Source organism: Eptatretus burgeri, chromosome 3 (genome assembly GCF_056783735.1).
Source record: "Eptatretus burgeri isolate ZD-2024b chromosome 3, Ebu_testis_v1, whole genome shotgun sequence".
NCBI classification, from domain to species: domain Eukaryota; kingdom Metazoa; phylum Chordata; class Myxini; order Myxiniformes; family Myxinidae; genus Eptatretus; species Eptatretus burgeri.
In genome coordinates this window covers 143608337-143630658 of record NC_140963.1, presented here as the reverse complement: position 1 = coordinate 143630658, position 22322 = coordinate 143608337, and the positions used below count along the sequence as shown (strand labels likewise).

Sequence of the window (22322 nt, the reverse complement as noted above, 5' to 3'; positions counted from 1 at the left end):
GAAACATTACTGCTCTGCATGCAAAGTATCAAAAACAGAACCCTGCATCTACAGACCAATCAGCCTTCTCCAAATCATCAGCAAGATCACGGAATCCATCATCACTTCTGACATTAAATCCTTCCTCTTATCCAATGGCTTGATTTCTGATCATCAATTTGGATTCAGACCAGGTCACTCTTCCCTGGATATGTTGCTTCTGCTCTCCCAATGATAGATGGAGGTCCTCAATGCGAGACATGAAATCAGAGCCATCTCCCGAGACATTTCACCTGCTTTCGATACAGTATGGCACCTTGCCCTGCTCATCAAACTCTCTTCCTATAGTATCCAATGATATCTTCACTCATGGCTCATAGACTTCCTCTCCTGTCGCAGCCAACGTGTGGCCCTTGACGGAGGTCTCTGAACCTCCCTTCCTGTCCTCTTCATCTCTTTGCTGATGACTTCACCCTCTGCCGTACCATCTGTTATCCCTCAGATCAGAAAGCAGCACCCTCTTCACTCTCTGCAGATCTGGATAAAATCACAACCTGGTCCAACACATAGAACATATCTTTCAATCCTGACATATCTCACACTCACTATGTCTTTCCGAAATGACTATCTGGAAAACTCCCCCCATCTACTTTCTTAACAATCCTCTTGAATAAGTTCTTTCATTCAAGGTTTTGGGTCTAACTATCTGCCATGATATTTCTTGGGAAAGCCACATTTCCAAGCTGTCCTCCAAAGCCAGTCGCCCAACTGGGCATCCTCCGTCGTGCAAAGTCCTTCCTTGGCACACTGGAGCTCCTGACCACATACGAAGCTTTAATCCTCAGCCTGATGGAGTACTGCTCTCCTCTCTGTGCTGGAGCTCCCACCTCTCACCTTTTTCGGCTTCACGCTGTGGTAACTAAGGCATTTAGGATCATTGGTATCTCCCGTGATGAGGCTGCGTCTTTGGGTCATGAAGACAAACAGCACCTGGACACGTCTGGAGACAAACAGCACCCGGACGCGTCTGGAGACAAACAGCACCCGGACGCCTCTGGAGAAAAACAGCACCCGGACGCGTCTGGAGGCAAACAGCACCCGGACGCGTCTGGAGGCAAACAGCACCCGGACGCGTCTGGAGACAAACAACACCCGGACGCGTCTGGAGACAAACAGCACCCGGACGCGTCTGGAGACAAACAGCACCCGGACGCGTCTGGAGAGAAACAGCACCCGGACGCGTCTGGAGACAAGCACCACCGCGACGTTTCTGGAGACAATCACCGTCCCGATATGTCCAGAGACAGAGACAGACAGAGAGAGTGAGAGGTAGGTGTGGGATGAGGGTGCTGCACTTTATTGCAAGGTGACAGCACAAGGGTGGGACAAATGGAGAGGGGTGGGAGTTGGGGAGTTTGCAGAGAGAATATGTTATGCTTTAAAATTTGGCTTGGTAATTTAGAAAGCATGATAATACGGCAAACGGCTTGGAAATTGGGTGTTATTTCACAACAACTCCCTCAGAATGATGATCCACAAACAAATCACTCAGAATGATGGAGCACGAACGACTCGCTCAGGATGACAGAGCATGAACCACTCGCTCAGAATGACAAAGCATGAACTAATAGCTCAGGATAACCAGCACGAACCACTCGTTCAGGATAACGGAGCATTAACCACTCGCTCAGGATGATGGAGCACAGGCCACTCGCTCAGGATCATGGAGCACGAGCCACTCGCCCAGGATGACGGAGCACGGGCCACTCGCCCAGGATGACGGAGCGCGGGCCACTCGCCCAGGATGACGGAGCGCGGGCCACTCGCCCAGGATGACGGAGCGCGGGCCACTCGCCCAGGATGACGGAGCGCGGGCCGCTCGCCCAGGATGACGGAGCACGGGACACTCGCCCAGGATGACGGAGCACGGCCGCACGGGCCACTCGCTCTGATTGACGTCGCTTGCCAAAAGCGTCCCATTGAGTGAATAATCCGCTCAGAATGACATGTCGCGGTACTTTATCGACTACAGGGTGCTCTTCAAGTGGCGCAAGACTCAAGCAAGCACTCCACTTAAATGGTTGATATGGAACAGCTGGCCAGAATCCCTTGTGTCTGCATACCTTATGGATTCCCTTTAACTTTAAAGTCGGTCTTCAAGACGCTTGCGGTAGTGAAAGAAATTAAATGAATTCGTTCACATAATGACTTTTTCCACAAAAGAGTTGCTGTTTGACGTAGATAGACATCACAAAGTTTAATCCCCCATGAAATAAACATTGCAGATAATTCACCAGTTGCCTGCTCGTCTGTGCACGCAACACGTGGTATATCGGTTCGCAGTCTGCGCAAACGTGAAAACTTTGCAAGGTTTCATGGCTTTGGGGTTATGGACACACACACACACACACACACACACACACACACACACACACACACACACACACACACACACACACACACACACACACACACACACACACACACACTTATTAGCATCGAAGATAATAGCAAGGCATTCTTCAAGTATACAAGTGGTAAAGAACAGGTTTGGACAAGTGTGGGCCCATTGAAGAAAGAAAGATGGCAGGCCTATTTTCCTGTTCTTGTGTAAAATTTGAAGCAAAATAACAGTCAGGAGAATTGCCAATAGCTGAGAGTATCTGTCAAGGAGGTGAGGAAGGGCTTCCACAGAAGATCCAGGTTGGGGTGGAGGAAGTAAAGGAACAGCTCGGTAATTTAAGTGAAGATAAGGCTCTGGGTCCAGATAATATGATACTGAGAGTGTTGATGGAGGTGGCTGAGCAGGTAAGCAAGATGTTAACGGATATTTTCAATAGTTCCCTGGAGTCAGGACAGGTACCGGAGGATTGGAGAGTAGCAAATGTCGCACCATTATTTAATAAAGGATCCAGAGAAGAATTGGGAAATTATAGACCTGTTAGTTTGACTTCAGTTGTGGGGAAGGTGTTGGAGACATTAATTAAGGACCAGATGAGCAACCATTTCAACAAATTCAAACTAATTAAGGTAGTCAGCATGGGTTTACCAAAGGTAGTTCCTGTTTAACAAATCTTTGAGAGTTTGATGAAGCAATGTCTGATTGGGTGGATGAGGGAAAGGCAGTGGACATATTATATCTACATTCTAGACTTTAAGAAGGTACCACATCGGAGGTTGTTAACCAAAGTGAGGGCTTGTGAAGTGGCTGGTCAGGTATGTAATTGGATTGCAAACTGGCTTAGTGGTAGGAAGCAAAGAGTGGCTGTGAGTGGGAGGATGTAAGTAGCAGGGTACCTCAGGGATCAGTACTTAGACCATTACTATTCATTATTTACATTAATGATTTGGATAGTGTGGTAAAGAGTATGCTTTTCAAATTTGCAGATGTGACAAAGCTTGGATAGGAGGTAAGGTGGATAGCAGAGGGGGTGGTGATCAGACACAGGAAAGTATTGATACTTGTATAGATTAGGCAAAAGACTGGCAGATGTAGTTTAGCCTGAACAAGTGTAAGTTGTTGTGGATGGGAAAGAACAATGAAAGTAGAGATTGGAGGATACAAGGGGTAATTATGGAGTATGTCACACAGGAGAAGGATCTGGGGGTGGTAATAGATATGGGAGGTAAGCAGACAGCGCAGTGCCAGGCAGCTATCGGTAGAGCAAGTGCCGGGCCACTCGCTCAGTGCCGGGTTTTAGGAGGATCACTTATAAATCAAAAGAGGTGGTGTTAACATTGTACAGGAATTTTGTGAGGGCCACATCGAGAATATTGTGTGCTGTTTTGATCACCACAACTCAGGAAGGACATAGATACCATTCAGAGGGTTCAGCGCAGGGTGACTGGATTGATTCTGGGCCTAGCTTGACTCAGCTATGAGGAGCGGCTGAAGGAGACAGAGCTGTGTACACTAGATATGAGATGGTTACGAGGAGATATGATAGAGATGTTTAAGATAATGGAGGGTACGGACGTAATAAGTGGAGAAGAATTATTTAGCAGAGGAGATGGTGATATTGTTACGAATTTGGAAATTGATCACACTCAATATTCAGATCCTTTAGCTCAGTTATCTCATTAAGTACGTGTTCTATAGATAGCTCACCTTCCATTGTTTAAAGGGTAAATCTATGTAAATGCGCTGTGATTAATTTTAATAGTTAGGCTTCAATCAGACCAACAACAAAGAAGAATGACCCTCCTCCGCAAATAAGAAGAAGAAGAACCCTCCCATCCCGAGATTCAACAGCATAAACAGGAATGACGGTTGGGGCGGGTCTGACAGAAAGCAAGGTAAACAGCCCCCACCCACGGTTGCGGGGGGCGGCGCACGAGGGCGAATGAGTCACGCCGGAAGCGAGGCGGGGCTGAGAAGGATAAGAAGGGGACCCTCTGCTTGGCTCGAGGGGGTTGCTCTGGTGCTGGTTCGATTTTTTGCTCTGCTTTGTGGTCTGGTTCGGCTGGCTCTTCTTGGTTCGTGGAGCTCTTCGTGGTCTCTGCTTGGTTACCGACTTGGTGCGACTCCTTGGCCTCATCTCGGTCCGTGGTTCTTCGGGGAAGTGACGCATCTTCGGGAAGGATCGACGCCTCGTCTCACAAGCACGTGTTCCGGAGCGTGAGGGGATCCGCCGGAGTTCGGAAAGGATCGCGGCTTGCGGTGGTTGGAACCAGCTCGCCCTCACTGGTGCCCGGTCCGAACAGCTGGAAGACCACACGAGGTGGAAAGGTCCCAGATAGGTCCTGGGCTTCAGCTCATCTGTCCCTCCGAGCTGAAGTCCATATTAAAGGCATCAGCCACCATTTATTGGGTGTGTGTGCGTATGCGTGTCCGTGGTCCCGTCTGACAAATAGTGAACTGTTAAGTGCTTTGTGTTCTGTATATAATTGCATTGCATTTCTTATATTCGGTATAGCTCTGCTTTATGTGCTCCCCTCATTTCCCCATTGCAGTATAAATAAACCCCAATTGTTAAATGTTTTCAGCTCGTCCGCATTCCTTCTTTCATTGACTGAGCATGTCGCATGCTGAGGAAGATTAGCAAGGCCGTTGTGCCGCCGTAAGGGGACACTCGGACCGACGGTTCTCGGCGATTAAACCGCTCGGAATCACACATGAAACGAGCACGCTAAGCGGATCGTTTCAATTTTTTGAAGATTTGGCAAATAACTCTGTACCACGTAGTGGAAACATTGGCCCTTCACGGTCCAAAACAAGGACCTGTCGACTCCGGACTTATCCGGGGCGACGATCTGAATTCCAGGCGATCGGTTTGGTCGAGCCAACTTGCGGCTCCGTCTAGCGGTCGCGCTCGAGGCCGACGTCCCGACCCCGTAACAATATGACCAGGGGCCATAGCCTGAGAGTAAAGAAGAGGAGAGTTAAGACGGTAGCAAGGCAGGGGACTTTTACTCAGAGAGTAGTTAATGTGTGGAATGGTCTCCCTGGAAAGGTAGTGGCAGCAGAAACAGTGGATACGTTTAAATTGGAATTGGATAGGTACCTTGAGGTTATGGAGATAGAGGGGTATAGGGATGTTGGCAGGACTTTTCGGTCGTGTGAGTATTGATGGGTGATTGTGCGCATGTGTATGGAGTGGTATTGGTGAGGGTCTCATTAAGGGGTGTTGTGTGGTTGATGATGTTGTGTTTGTTTTTTTTTACCCAAGACAGTTCGCCCATGCCCCCTCCCCTGGAAAGAAAGAAAAATACAAAAAAAAACCATTTTTCATGTTTTCATCTTGTGTTGGTAAATTGGTGGTGTTGATGTGGCGCAGGCATGATTGGCCGAATGGCCTCCACCTGCATCTAATTTTCTTGTGTGTAATGCTATTTCAGCAGAAGTTGTTGCCATGAATTATTTACTGATAAATATTTAATTGAGGAGGTGGCAATTGCATCACACGCCAATCATAGGGAATTAATGAACTTTCTGTGACCACGGCTTCCAAGATTACTTTACCTTTTCCTCGCATTTTAGGTCCATTCATCTTCCGAGCTCTTTATGACTGGTCCTCAAACAGCTTGATGGATTAATTTTAAAATTCGTGCCCTGGCAGGATACATCAAATTAACAAAATAACGAGCACATGAAATTGCATTTCCTCATTTATAACTTGGTTGATGATGGCAGTGATAAGGTGACTGCACTGACCAAGTCCTGTAAGATGTAGCAGTTCCATTTTTCGATACAAGGGTCTCTCATCAAAGGAAGAGCTATTTTGGAACTTTATATCCCAGGTCAAAAAACCAGTAAAGACCAGTAGCTTACTGGTCAACTGGTACCAGTTGAAAACCAGTAGCCAACTGGTACCAGTAAAGCCAGTTGGTTTCTTACTGGTTTTAATATGGAAATTGGAATAGAGTGATATATTACCAGTTGAAATACATGTATTTAACTAACTGGTATCAACTGGGACCAGTACATTGTAACTGGTATCAACTGGGAGACCAGTACATTGCAACTGGTATCAACTGGAACCAGTAAGACTTTAACTGGTACAAATATGAGCTACTGGTTTTTTCAACTGGGAAATTGGAATTCTGACTGAATTTAACTGGTACCAGTTGAAACCAATAGAGACCAGTTAAAGACCAATTAGAACCAATAGAGACCAGTTGAAAATGTGTACTGGTTTTAACTGGTTTTTCGACCTGGGATCCTAATGGGAATGTTGTTTGCAATCCCACGTGCACAAGAGCTGTCGAATGGTTGAAACCTCTGACAATCATGGTCATGTGCTGAAAGCAATGAGGGATTATCTGCACGTTCTCCAGGATGTCAATGACTAAAATGACTTGTCAAGATAAATCTTACACAAAGCAAGGATCAAAAATGATGAGATGAGAGATGTGAGTTGGTCTTTCTTTTTTCATTTATATATTGACTGCTTTTGACATTTACATGTGGTACATGCTTGGGAGCCTCAGTGTTGCATGTTTCTGTCTGCGTTGTCACTGATGATTCGCCAATAAGCGATGAAATCTTTCTGGCAACTGGGGTGTGTAGCATTGGGATTCTTGGGATGGGTTAGTGGCGTCACGGATTCAGGTGGGGGCAGAGGTTATGAGAGGGCATGATGCAAACAGCAGGGAGCTGCTCAACACTGGCGAGTCTGGCGGATTGGCAAGAACTGCAAACAGCCATCTCTCTTCAGGACTGCTCTCCCATATCTACTGCCCCTGATGTTAACTCAGCCTGGGAATTCTTCCATAGAAATCTGCCCTCTCTCTCTCTCTCTCTCTCTCTCTCTCTGTCTCTGTCTCACTCTCACTCTCACTCTCACTCTCACTCTCACTCTCACTCTCTCATGAACTGATTCATCTCATCTCGTCTTCAGTTATCCTACCCTTCTTCCCGCCCATGAGACACTAAATGCTATGGTGAGGCAGTTGCTCTGAAACAATTTGCCCTCTCTTCCTGGAAGACAAATGAGACCATAGGCAAACGCAATGCATTCCAGAAAGTCCACAGCAAGTGTGTGTCCACTCTCAGGAGAGCCAGAAAACAACATCTGTCCCACCTCAAGATTGAACTTTATAACTTGTCAACTCGTCTCCCTCCTCTTAAACCTGGTGGTGCCTTGTTAAGTCTGTCTCTGGTGTATGCTTCCCTTCCATCCCTTCCCTCACGTCATATGGCACCACAGCGGACTCTGCTTGTGAGAAGGCCTAATGCCTCAATTCTGTGTTTGCTTCCGAATATTGTGTCCCCAACCACTCACTCTCTGTACCCACCCTTCCCAGTCGTATTCCACTGCTCCTGGACTCTATATTTTGTACCTGAGAAGGTGGACGACTTTCTGTCAACCCTAAACTATGACCCTGTTACTGGACCGGACGGCATCAGCTCACGTGTCCGAAAAACCTGCACTGCTGCTCTTTCACATCTGCTCTCTGCCCTTTTCACCCTATTATTTGCCCAAGGTCATCTTCCATCTGCTTGGAAATCAGCCAACATCACTGATCTACATATAAAGGTACAAAAACTGATCCCCACAACTACAGACCTTTCAGCTTACTCCCAATCATCAGTAAGGTCATGGAACTCATAATCACAGTTGATATGAAAACTTTCCTTTTCTCCAACAACCTCCGCTCAGATCACCAGTTTAGATTCAGAACAGGTCACTCCACCTTGGACGTGCTGCTTCTACTTTCTCAACAATAGATAGAGGCCCTCAATGTCAGACATGACATCAGGACCGTCTCTCTGGACATATATCATGCTTTTGATGCAGTCTGGCATCCTTCCTTACTCTCCAAACTCTCTGCCTATGTCATCCAAGGCCAACTCCACACATGACTTACTGACTTCTACTCTCGTAACCAATGTGTGGTACTGAATGGAAACGCTTCATCTCCTCTCTCTCTGTCAAGGCTGGAGTGCTCCAAGTCAGAACACTGTTCTGGGCCCAGTCCTATTCTTGATCTTCATTAATAATCTCTCTGAGTGGAAAATCCTCTTTATCTATTTGCTGATGACTCCACCCTCTGCCATGACATTACTCTTCCTTTAGACAGACAGACAGGCAGATTGTAGCCTCCACCCCCTCTTCAGACCTTGACAAAATCACAAGCTGGCAAACACTTGGAAGACATCATTCCTGACAAATCTCACACTCTCATTCTTCTTCTCCAAAAGGACCATATGGCAAATCTTCCTATCTACTTTCTTTAAAAAATCCTCTTGAGGAAGTTCAGTCATTCAAACTCCAGGGTCTCACCGTCAACCATGATCTTTCTTGGGCAAACCACATTTCAAACTTGGCCTCCAAAGCCAGCTGCTGAATGGGCATCCTCTGTCATCCAAAGTCCTTCCTTGGCACACCTGACCTCCCATCCATGTGCAAGGCTTTCATCCACAGCTTGATGGAGTATTACTCTCCCCTTTAGGTTGGCTCCCCTGCCTCACACCTTGCTGAGCTTAAAACCATGGAAACCAAGGAATCTCAAGATTATTGGAATCTCCCACAATGAAGTTGAGTCTCTGGGTCTATCATGAAGCCATCACAGATAGGTTGGTGGTCTCTGTATTCTACCACCTCCTTTCTGGTTTTCCATCCTCTGCTCTTTCTGTGTTTGACGCACTCAGACTTCTGCAAGGCACACAACGTCCACCTTGAACCCCTTCTGGTGAAACTACCTTAATCCAGGATCACTGTCTACCTCCACTCATTCATTCATCTTTTTTCCGCCTGTGGAACCAACTTCCACATTCTCTTCAATCTCATTCTTCCCTCCAGATCTTCAAAACAGATATTCACCACCATCTCAGATCATCCCTATTTCAAAACCAGGGTCGTTTCTACCCTTATTAACTCCCCCTCCCACCACTACCCCACCCCAAGCCCTTCTCTTTCTAAACATCCAGTTTTTCCCTCCTGTGAGTTTCCTTCTGTATCCATCTTGTCTGTTCCTGTCTCCCATTCCTCCCCACACCCATTGAATGTCCAAGTCTCCCTCTATCTTGGCCTTCAATTCTGCAGTTAGCATCTCCTCCTCCCCCCTCCACACACCCTCTCTCTCCTGTTCCTTTTGTCTTGTTGCCTCCTGATCCATTCAGTGTACTCGCTCTTAAATGAGCCTCTGCTATGTATTCAAAAAAAGTGTTGTAACGTTTGTACGAGCTACTCAATGAGCCTTAGATCACTTTTAAAAGCCAAAATGAGAGGAGTAAGTTGGTATATATGTACATGTAATGATATACAGGTGGTCTTAGAAATGTGTATGGTGGAATGTGTTGTTGAGATGAATCGCCTGATTGGTGCATTTAAGCGAGCCTGGGCAGTTCAGAGGAGTCAGCCGCTAAATGTGTGCAAGGGCCTACGGGTCATTAAGATGAATAATCAGATAGGTTTGTGTGTGTGTGTGTGTGTGTGTGTGTGTGTGTGTGTGTGTGTGTGTGTGTGTGTGTGTGTGTGTGTGTGTGTGTGTGTGTGTGTGTGTGTGTGTGTGTGTGTGTGTGTGTGTGTGTGTGTGTGTGTGTGTGTGGGCGAAGCGTGGTTGAGTTGAAGAGGCTGGGATGTGTATGTAAGGATGTATGGGTGGTCTATATGAGTGGGTTGGTAGATGTGTGTATGATGGTATGGGGAGTTGAGATGAATACAAGCAGATAGGTGTGTGTAAGGATGTACAATTGGTCGATATGAGGAAACTGGTTGGTACAAGGAAGGGGGTAGGGGTAGTTGAGATGTATAAGTAAGGATCTGTCTATGTCTCTGTCTCTCCTCTCCTCTTTTTTCTCTCTCTCTCTCTCTCTCTCTCTCTCTCTCTCTCTCTCTCTCTCTCTCTCTATCTCTCTATCTCTCTATCTCTCTCTCTCTCTATCTCTCTATCTCTCTATCTCTCTATCTCTCTATCTCTCTATCTCTCTATCTCTCTATCTCTCTATCTCTCTATCTCTCTATCTCTCTATCTCTCTCTCTCTCTCTCTCTCTCTCTCTCTCTCTCTCTCTCACATCACCCTCTTCCCATTGTGTTAAACAGAAACACATCACTGAACCAAGCTAAACATGCCTTGTAATGGGATTTCTGTAAAGGATTCCTCCAAACAGGGTTTCACACAAACCATGACTTTCAATGTATGTTCAGTTGTCCAATCTTGTTTGGTTTATTGACAGCAATATTTGGTTCCCTTTGTCCCAATCATCAGACTTTTTCCCATTAATTGATTAACTTCCCGCACATGATGATTCGAATAAATATTTCAATTAGGACACGGAATAAACACGTTTATCTGGAACACACCAGAAGGCAAAGACTCTCGCGTATCTTCCTCGGTCTGACAATGTTGTTGATATGATGTAAGTGGTGTAATATGGATGATTTACCACGGTTATACCACTATCCAAGGTTTAATGTTCATCTGTTCGCATTCTGCCTTATTCTCCAATTAGTTGGTTTGTTTTTTTGGTATTCCCCATCTGAGTACTTTGCTTATTCAGAACTCTGCAATCCCAATTTCAAATGCTAGTTCAGTGATCATGGTGTCACCAAACTCGGTTAGAGAATGACGTCATAAACGATTGGCATATTTAAACGTTCTGCGAGTAGCAATTTAAGCTTTCTCTTCGAAAATTTCAAAAAGCCATCCTATCACAAAATAATACCACCTATGTCATTATTCTGGTTACTATGGTGAAGCACTATGTGCAGGAGAGATTCTGTTCGACTGGTTTGCAGAGTTGACAGAGTCATGTCCGAATGATAGAGAAGGGAGGCTTTTGAAACATGAAAGCGAAAAGCATTTTAAGCCTATTAAATTCTCAAAATCAAGCAAAATATAAACCATGGTAATGCTTATACACATGACTTAAACAGAGCAACGCGAACATAGTGATGCAGCTATTCCACAAGCCGAGACCATGAAAAACAAACGAAAAATAAATCATTATTCCGATGGTGTATGACGTCATTTTGTCACAAAGCTTTCTCAATGTCCATGCGTTTGATGTCATAATCCTGTACTGGAGTGTTCGACCAGGTTAATGATGAGAAGGCTCATGATCTAATACAAGTGACGTGCTGTTTGTGCTTCGAATGAGCACACATCATGAAAGATGCAATAGTCTTTAATTTTACAACCTTAAAGCAAGATTAAAGTGCAATTAAAGTTCCCTTTTGAAAGCAGTTCAAGTGGAATCCCGAAAGGTGGATGTAACTTTGAATGATAATCATGCAATGGGAAATATAATTGTGTCCTAATGGATGCGGATGCGAGGCTTGGTCCTTGTGCATCTTCGCACCACCTGTCTGCGTCATGATGACCCATTAAATGGTCCATTGTTGAACACTTTGGGGTTTGTGACGGATTTTCTTCAGCACACCGCCTGGCTGAACGACACACACTCAGCTGGATTATCACTAAACATGAGCAAGGATACCGTGGATAGCTCCATTGGGGTAAAAACGCTTTCTGTAAATGTTCGCTCTTCATGTCATTCAGTAATTGCAATGACCAAGACCATCATGACTCGGACAAGACCAATATCTTCTTTTGGTATATTGTCATTGTCTTGTATCATACGTGCCAAGTGAAAGCTGCAATTGTATCATACAGACAATAGAAGAAAGCTGTAAAATCCAAACAATGGGATCCAAACCAAACTGTATAAACCATCGGGGGATTTGAACCTTGTGGTTTATGTTTCAATCATAAAGGAAACCATGTATTGCTTTCTGTAATTTGGGAACATTTCCTACTTTGGTATCTCCTCATGCACCAAAAATAATGATTTGGTGAAGGATTTGGCAAAATATGTATCATGTACAGTGGCCTGTAAAGGTATTCACCCCCTCCCAGTAATGCTACATTTTGATGAATTTCGAATTATGTAGAAACAATTTTTCGAAATGAACTTTTTTATTCATAACTGAAGAGATCAAACTAAACATTGTTCTCGTTGAAGGAAGTTACCTGTCGGGAGTACCTGTAAAAAACAAGTACAAATCAAAATTCACTGGGTGTAACAGTATTCGGCCCCTTCGGTCAGTACTTGGTGGAAACACCTTTAACAGCAATGACTGCTACGAGTGTTTGTGGGTAGGTCTCCACCAGCTTTGTACAGTGACATGGTGAAATCTTTGCCCATCGGTGACATGGAAATTTCTCTAGTTCTGCCATGTTTGATGGGGATCGTCGATGGACTGCGATGTTCAAGTCTCACTATAAATGTTCAATTGGGTTCAAGTCAGGACTTTGACTGTGACACTCAAGAACATTTATTTTAATTCTTATTCAACCACTCCAGTGTGGGTTTAGTTTCATGCTTCAGATCATTGTCATTAATCTGCTGAAATGTGAATCTCCTTCCCAGTTTCAGATTGACGAGTACACTCACTCACTACAGGAGCGGCAAGGGTAGTCATGTTATTATTATTATTATTATTATTATTATTGCCTATTCTTAATATTACAACCAGCAGATTTCCCAGACATTCGGTGGGAAGAGAAACGTGAATATATTATTGTGGGCCGGGGTTCGGTGGCGATAAACTACCACTAGGTGGAGCAGTGGAGTCGTCTCCTACCGAACACCCGGAATTTAGGTCGTGACTCCCGGATAAGTCCGAAGGTCACGGGTCTCTTAGCGGACAGTGATCGCCAATATTTCGGCGGCGTGGGGTAGGGTTAATTGCCTAATTTCAATACAACTAAGTACCCACGTCATCCAACTACTGGGGAAAACCGCACCCTCGACGGGCTCTGTTGAACCGGGTCACTCTAGCGACCTCGGTCCAGTGTAACCGAGCAGAATTACCAGTCATTTGGACCCAATGACAACTTACCGGCACAAATCGCCTCACTAATTCTCAATACGCACCATTCTGGGTCAGTGAAGGAAAAACACGGATGACGAACTGGAACATTTAACACGGGGTTTATTTTGCAATAGGCAATTATAATCGGGAAGGGAGACACAGAGCAGAGTTATCACGAATAAAAGAAATACAATTTACAAGGAACACAGGCACTTAACAGTTTCTACTTGGAGACGGGGCCCACACACACACATGCACACACCCAAAAGAACTGGACCCTGTCGGGTCTTTATTTCGGCCTTTCAGCTCTGAGGAAAGGCGAGCTGAGGGCAGGGGCCTATTCTTGCACCTGTCCGCCTCGTCCGGTCTGGTCGTGCTTGTCCAGTGGCGGAACTCGAACCCGCCGCCAACAACCCAGCACCAGGGACCAGTGACGATGTAACGGACGCCAGCCAGCATGGGAATGGACCAGACGAGCACCCGCGGGTATACGAGAACGCTAGCAGGCAAGACGAGGCTTCTTCTCCTTCTCTTTTTTTTTTTTTACCACGGGGCGAACCTTCTCTTTCCTTCTCCTCTCCTGTGGGTTGAGGGAAACGCTCTGAGGTACTCGCCTCCAGATTGGACGAGGGGTTGTCGGGCGACTCGTGGCCGCTGTTGATTGTACCAGCTCATGGTGGGCGGAGTCGGAGCTGACGCGATTGTAGCTCCGCCGACCTCCTCGCCTAAGGCCACGTGCGTAATAGTGATGGTGGAGCGAGGTGACGGTCCGCTGCTGTTGTTGTAGTTGATATATAAATTGTAACTATAAAAGAACTCGTAGCACACACACAAAATTCCCATTAGAAAGAAGGAAGGATTCTAACTATAAACACATACTTATCGAAATAACTAAGCTTAGGGACTGCTGTCTGTTGGTGTGCAAATGGCTTCCAGATTCATAACAATATAACACTTTGCAGCCAAACACAAAGATAGATTAATTGATTGGCTGATTGGAGCTCTGTTTCAATTTCCAAGAGTCTCCCCAACAATCTGAGGTTTAGTTTCTTGTCTCATCATCTTATGAGCTGTTGTTCTACAATAAAGAAGTCTTCCTTGGAACCACTACATGTGACAATTTTTCAACGCTACTTCAACACTGGGGGTTCCATTTTCCAGTTTTTCTTTTGATCTCTCTCTTAGTGTGTTGTTGTATATCATACACAATTCACCATCTAAAAAGGCAGTGATGAATATCTCCTTGACAATGTCCCCCTCCTCACTGCTTACACCCCCGATTTCATTTTTTCCCAAAGCGGATGCGGAGGGGCTTTGCGATGACAGGACAGGCGAGCACTTTTTAGTTTTATATAAACAGAAACCTGCATTCCCTTAACTCACCGTTTTAAACTATTCACCACCACCCCCCACTCTGCCGGCTCTCCTGCACCCCCCCCACTCCGCCGGCTCTCCTGCCCCCCCCCCCACTCCACCGGCTCTCCTGCCCCCTTCTCAGTCCATGAAACTCTCCCCCCGCCCCATCGGGCAGGCAAGACTATATGCTGTCTTGGTATGTAATAGTGGAGATTAATTTACCGATGCAATGGTGTTTTAACAGTAATAGTGAATATTGATAGGACTCGCCATTGTGGTGGGGGGGGGGGGTGATTGTTATTATTATGCTATTATGATTGTTGTTATTACTTTTCTTATTGGAAGCAGCTTTTGAAAAATGCCACAATTACAGGCAACCATGCTCAGGCTGATAGATATATATATATATATATATATATATATATATATATATATATATATATATATATATATATATATGTATAATATATATATATATATATATATATATATATATACATACATATATATACAGTATATCTATATACACACACAGACACCTTAACATGGCGTTTCCCAAAGTGGAAAGGCCAATAAAACATGGGCGTTCCTCTGTTTGTTTGTTTTTTGCATTCCAGTCGAAAGCATCATAGGGTAAGCATCAGGTCATTGGGAGGATCAGACCATGCATGACATTATATCATGTAAGATCAGGTCATTGGAAGGATCAGACAATGTATGACATTATAACATGTTAGATCAGGTCAATGGAAGGATCAGACCATGCATGCCATTATAACATGTTAGATCAGGTCATTGGAAGGATCAAACCATGCATGACATTTTAACATGTTGGATCAGGTCATTGAAAAGATCAGACCGTGCATGACATTATAACATGTTAGATCAGGTCATTGGAAGGATCAGACCGTGCTTGACATTATAACATGTTAGATCAGGTCAGTAGTAGATATATGGGGTTTCTAAGACAACCATGCAAATGAATGGGGTGAAGGGGGAAAACTCTTTGAATTGATCCCCGAAAACCCCTCAACTGGAGTCTAATTCCTCCCCCTCCCATACAAATGTATAGTCTAACCTTTTGAAAACCCCTTAAAAAACCTAAAACAGGAGAATGATTTTCTCCCATACACGCTCATGTTAAATTGAGACTGTCTCAGGGCCCAAAAAACCTCATACAAATTAATAGGGAGAACTCTCTGACTCAAGACCCATCAGGACAAAAAGAGGAGAATGATTTTCTGCCATACAAGCTCATGTTAAATTGAGACTGTCTCAGGGCCCAAAAAACCTCATACAAATGTACAGGCTAACCTTTTTGAAAACCCCTTTAAAAACCCCAAACAGGAGAATGATTCCCCACCATACAAATTAATAGGGAGAACTCTCTATCTCAAGGCACATTCAGTTAAAACAGGAGAATGATTTTCTCTCCCCGCTCTGACTCTCGGTCCAGGGGGTCAAAAGAAGAGATCGATCTCTGCCCCATTACTTACTCCACTCAAAGAGTGAGCCAATGAATATTTGATCATGTTCTACTTCAGGTAAAAAATTAATTTTCCTATTACATTCATCACCATCGAGTATGTTCACAAATATTATTTTGGAACTTAGTTCTTGGTCTAAATATCTTTGTTGAGCAGAAATAAAATGATAAACTTCTCTTAATGCTCTCGTTTGACCACCTCCTGAGCCACATATCATTTTGAGATTATAGTAAATTGTTTTTCCATTGTTTAATTGATAACCATCAAAGTTTTCAGTCCATTCAAGGATATTTATTTTTTTCTTTACATCCTCTAACTTATTTGTAATTAAATTTATCTGCTTATTTGTTTTATTTACTTTTACCCCAGTTATTTCTTCAATAAGACTTCTTTGATATTTCTCACATTATTTATGTTTTCCATTTCAGTACCAAGGTTGATTACATCTCCACTCTTTAGTTTGGTTATTGCTTGGTTCTATCATTTATAAATCAGTAAATGACGGTCGTAGTCCCTCAGCACTTATACTTATAACCACAAGGGAGACTATTAATTCCATTCTCTAAAATATATCTTTTATCATCAAAATCTCCTAATGCTTTCTTATTTATTTCTTCTGTTTATAATTGATGTTTTTAACTTCTTGTTTTATTCATTTTTCTATACTCTTCCTTCTTTAAAATTAAACAGTTGTAATAATGTTTAAAGTTTATTGTTTCATTTCTTATTTTTTTTCTTTTTTCCCTTTAACTTCTTTTTACACCTTTCAATATTATTGTCAATATCTGTAAAAGCATAAGCCTTTGATCTCAATCCTATAAATTCACTCATAACCTTCCCACCCAATTCATCTTTAAACTTTCCAATAACCTTTTCGTTATTTGATGAAAACAACACATCACCAGGTTTATAATTACTTGTATCATATATATCAATATTATCAATCAAAACAATGACGCATTATCCTAATACTTTAATTTTAAATTATTACAGTAATAGTCATACAGAAACAACTTTGACAAATCAAGAATTGATGTTCCTATATATACATAGGTTTATCCATTTCAAACTCTCTTTTTTCAAATGAATAGCGCAAAAGTTCTCTGAAAATACCTCCACCCGTTCAAAACTTAGTTTGTTAATTAACTTTGAAGCCTGCTTCCAAGATGTAGCAAGTCTTATGTTTTGTCGATTCCTAACATTTTCCATCGTCTTTCCAAATACAGCATTATTCATTAATTTATAAAAGTCCTTCTCAAAATCTGTTTCTGCGTTTTTTCTACTTTTTGCATTAAAATCAATATAGTCCTTCAACCATGGACTTTGTTTAAATTTCAAAATCCTATGAATTTTCCTCACTCTCAACCCAGCAGATAAATATTGTCTCAAGTTCCTTTGATGTAAAACATAACTTTCTTTTTCATTTAATGTAGTAAGTAGTTTTTCTGAAGATTTACCCTTTATATTAAATGACTGTTGGTAATCACTTAACCATTCTTTTCTTGGACTTTCTTTATCAGAGGCATAGCGTAGGTCTTTATGTTTATTTTGAAGTTATTCAGGGTATTTTAAATCAACCTCAAAATAATATCCAACTTCAGCCTCATCCAATTCTTTTTGAGAGGAGATAACAATATCAAGTAAAACTTTTTCATAATGTTTTTCTTTAACCCATTTAAGTTTCCCATAAGGTAAAGATTGAGACATGGCCCACCCATACAAATTGTTAGCATCATAATACATCAGGTAAGAGTTGTCCTCATTCTTATTATAATCAGGAAGATATTTGTTATTTGCTTTTGCATATCTCTTGGAACATACTTGAGATATTCCTCCTCTTTTAGCCTTTTCTATCATTAAAAGCATACCTATATCACTGATTAATTCCAAATTTTGTTTTGTCATTTTTAACATAGCACTCCAAGCCAACTCGGGGCTGTGTAATAGTGAGCGGGGTCTAATCCATAAGAATTTTTATCATGACAGACTGTTCTAAAAGTTTCAAACACATCACTTAATAACAGTACATCAGTTTTAAGATATAAATCATGATATTCCCCAAGATTCTTTAAATTAAACTTTTCCCAAAAATTTTAGCTTGTGTATAATCTTCATCAGAAATATGAGTATTATTCAACTTACCATAGAAATTTTCCCTTGAAGGAAGTTTTGTTTCTTTAAACCTTTCAAATGAATCCATAGAGTCATACGGATATATTCCCTTTTGTGATAGGAGATCAATCTCTTCTTGATTTTATAAATATGATTTAAGACTCGGGAAGTTTTTAATATTTGATGCGAACTCAGATAATGAATCTCCCATAAACTTGTATGTGTCAAGAAATCTGATATAGGTTATGGGGGATGTATAAATTGTTTTTGTGAATGAGATGTATTTTTGATCTGTGTTTGGAATGGCGAAAATATTTCCGAATGTCTTTGAAAGTTCATTTATAAATAGATGTGTGTCATTGTGAGCATTGTTGTGAAGAAAGACGGGAATAAAGTTTGGAGGTTTGTAATTAATATTACAACAAGAATGAGCGGGACCTCTATATTTACCAGTAAGATGACAATGATCTCTAACTTTAAACTCCTCAATTTCCTCCCCACAAGTATGACAGATACTGTTCATTCTAAATTCCTTTTTCTCTTCCTTTGTTAACGACATTGGCTTATAGGTTTTCACCATTATTTCTCTTAGTCTTATACAATCTTTTTCCAATCATCTTACACACTCCTCTGAGGCATCTTCTCCTCTATAAAGTTCGAACTTGTTGTATTCATCACCAACAGCTGATTTGATATAATAACAGAAACCACAAGGATAATGTTTTTGATATATATTTGTGTATGATTTATTTGGATTTGTGGAAACATTATCTGTCTTTTCAAGGATACTTTCAAAATCAGCATATATCACAAACGGATGTTTTATAGATTTGTTAAAATCTTTAAATGATATGTTTGAACCTGCTTTTGGTAAATTGATTACGGTTGATTTATGATTGCTACAATATTTCGAATGTTGATTTAATCATTCTTTTGTGTGAATAGAGTTGAGACATCTCTTACAATGATACGTTTTACATTTTCTCTTATATATTTGTGATTTGGTTAATCTTGAGAAATTTTTGATGATAGCATAATGTGATTTTTCCTTTGAAGTTCAGTGGAGAAGGTCAATGTGTGTTTCATCATTTTTAGAGTTGTTTGAAAATTTTAATATCTGAACTTTGTTTGTATCTCTTAATCCATATACATTAACAGATTGATTATTCATTTTCTCAAATTTAGGAATATCTCTCAATGACATTGGAAACTTTAAATCTTTAACATTTAATGTATTCTCATATTTCTTATGATGTTCAACCCTTTCAGGTTTCCATTGTGGAGGATGTAAGTGAGCAAGAACAGACCATAGAAAACATTTATTATCTTTGTTTTGAATATTTACAACCGCTTTCTTAAGTTTTATCTCTTTTGGTAAATCAATATAAGAAGAAGCTTGAAGAGTGTCTGATTTTAAGATGTGTATATCTAAAAAGATTATTTTTGTGATAGTAAATCCACTACCTACTAGAGTGTTATCAACATCTTGTTCCTGTCTCTGGAGATCATCGTAAACATCACATCTTACAAAATCTTGAAATGATGAGATAAAGTGTGGGTTTGTCCTCATATAGGGAGTAGTTTCATCGTCTTGTCTTACCATTTTCAATTTTACTTCCATATAAAACTTAAAAGTTTTCATTTCACTTAATGTGTTTTTAATTATAGTTTCAAAACTTTGTTTAGCCATATCAACAGCTTCCATGATTGAAGATGGCTCAGGGTCTTGAAAACGAAACAATCTTATTTTTATATGCCCTTTAAATGACCCATCAGTGTTTTCAATGGAGAATTTAGCTTTCCTTTTTTCATTGTTCTTGTGTATGCGTGATTGAAGATGTCTGTTATAATTCTTTTTAAGAATATCATTATCACATCTATCACAATGTTTTGTTTCTTGGGCAAGTGGAGATATTTGTCTGAAGAGATTGAATGTGTGTTTGTTGGTTTGAAGGTGTTTTTTATAATATTTATATTCGTTATTACAAACATGGCAGTACATTGTTTTCACCATGTTTATGTAATAAAACTTTGCTTAAAGTAAAATTTTCTTGATGAAAATTTCGTTTAATTTATAGGTGAATCTGTGCTTAAAACAAATTTATCCTCCAACTTTTTTCACTTAATAAATACAATGTTTCAAGTCACAAAAGACAAGTTTCAATCAATCTCTTCATTTGTTAAAGATACTGAGAAATATGTCAATGATGTAAAATTGAATAAAGATAAAAATAACAACTATTGGATAAAAACAATTATGGTAAATAATATGAGTTCTTCAAATTCTTTTCGTGGAAGGGCTTTTAGTATACCTGGAAGACCATCAATTAAATATCTCGAACAAAAGTTTCTCCTCTCCTTCTGACAATATATTCAAAACCAGAAAAAGCAATGAAACAAGAAAAGTATCAAAAAATAAAAACCTTATGGATGAAGCTTTAGAAAGAAAAGATAAGACGATCTGTAATATGCAAGGATAAATTTGTATTTTTTTCAACAACCATAAAGATGTAAATCCTGATGAAATAAAGGATGTTAATATATCAGGTGAAATAACATTTCGTTCAATTTTAATTAAGGATCATTCTAAAATTACCTTTAATATAAAAAATGTAGCAGTTGAATCTGTTAATGAAAAAAAGTATATAGATATCGATGGTAATGTTTTTTTCTACTAATTAAATATGAGTCAATATTCAACTGAAGATTATGAGAGTGATTATGATTCCGAGAGTTTGTGTTCAAACGACAGTTATGATACCGAGAGTTTGTGTTCAAATGATAGTTATGAAAGTAGTTTTATAGATGATTGTGAAAGTACCGAAGATGATACCGAAGATGAATTTTAGTTTAAGTAAAGTTTTACTTTATAAATATGCTAGAATTGAGCCACTTGAATTCCCTGATTCTCCATATGATAAATTTGAGAATTGTCCTGCATGTGATAGAGTGGGATTAAACACAGTTAAAAGCCTATAAACAATGTATATTCTGTGATTATCTTCTAATTAATGATCATAAAAAATAGAAAAAAGGAATATAATTATTTTAGATTTACACCAAAAATGAATTACTTTACAAGATTGATTAGATAAATGAATGTAAAGTATGAGGGCGATCACACACCTTTCCTTACAAGGCAAGAAACTGAATGTATTAGAGAAATGTTCAAAGGATTGCTGTTATATATTATTCATGATTGTCATTTTCAGGGAAATATCAACACAAGATATTGTATAAATAACATAATGGATTATCTTGAAATTAAACCCGAACTGAGGATAACATATGGAGTTTCTAAAAAAGCCAATAATAAATTAAATGACCTGTTTTCCAAATATATAAATGAGTGATTTTTTTGCCCATTTGGGAAAATATGATAAAATTTAACAATCATAAAAATCTTCCAAATTCATTAAGATGTCTCATAGTTGGTTAAAGCAGTAGCGGAAAAACCTGCTTACTTTTGAAGATGCTCCTGACTCCCAACTTTTTAGATTATGATAATTTAATAGTTTTCACAAAGTCGAGTTTTCAACCAGAGTATCAACTACTCTCACAAGGTTTTAATGCTGGTCTTCAAAAAAAGACATAATCGGTTTATTTAAACTTCAAAAAAACCTAAATGATTATAACATTGAAGATATAATACAACTATTTTGTGATACACAGATATGTAAAAAGAAATCAAAACCGATAACTTGTATTCTTAGTGATAATACGGATGATATACCGTCTCCCCAAGATTTGGATAAATCAAAAAAGAACCTTGTTATCTTTGATTATTGTGTTAATGAGAGAAACCAAACGGTAATGGACAGCTACCACACAAGAGGGAGACATTCTTCTTGCAATTGTATTTATCTTAGTCAATCATACTTTCAACTTCCTCGTCGTTCCATCAGAAACAATGCTAATACTTTTATTTTATTCAAGCTAAATTCAAAAGATATAAACAATTTTTGGAGAGATAATTGTTCTACATTATGCAGTAAAAAGGAATTTGGGTTTATATGAAGCACACAACTGAAAAATATAAATATATTGTTGTGAAACAAGATGAGATATTAAATGATATTTTCCAATAAATAAATGGATGCAAAAGAAAGAGCAAGAAGATTTAAG

General features: G+C 40.5%; 1 protein-coding gene across 6 annotated transcripts in view; it reads left to right on the top strand.

Annotated features, from left to right (window-relative positions):
* The window catches only part of LOC147031194 (uncharacterized), a 91576-nt gene that overhangs the window by 20119 nt on the left and 49135 nt on the right, over nt 1-22322 (top strand). For 2 of the 6 annotated variants that reach the window (XM_085876031.1, XM_085876029.1), the window contains exon 3: nt 19467-20243. The exons of the other annotated variants lie outside the window; for them this stretch is intronic. The gene's annotated coding sequence lies outside the window, so the exon portion shown is untranslated. Of the gene's footprint in view, nt 1-19466; nt 20244-22322 lie in introns of those variants that run through there. 6 annotated transcript variants of the gene reach the window in all.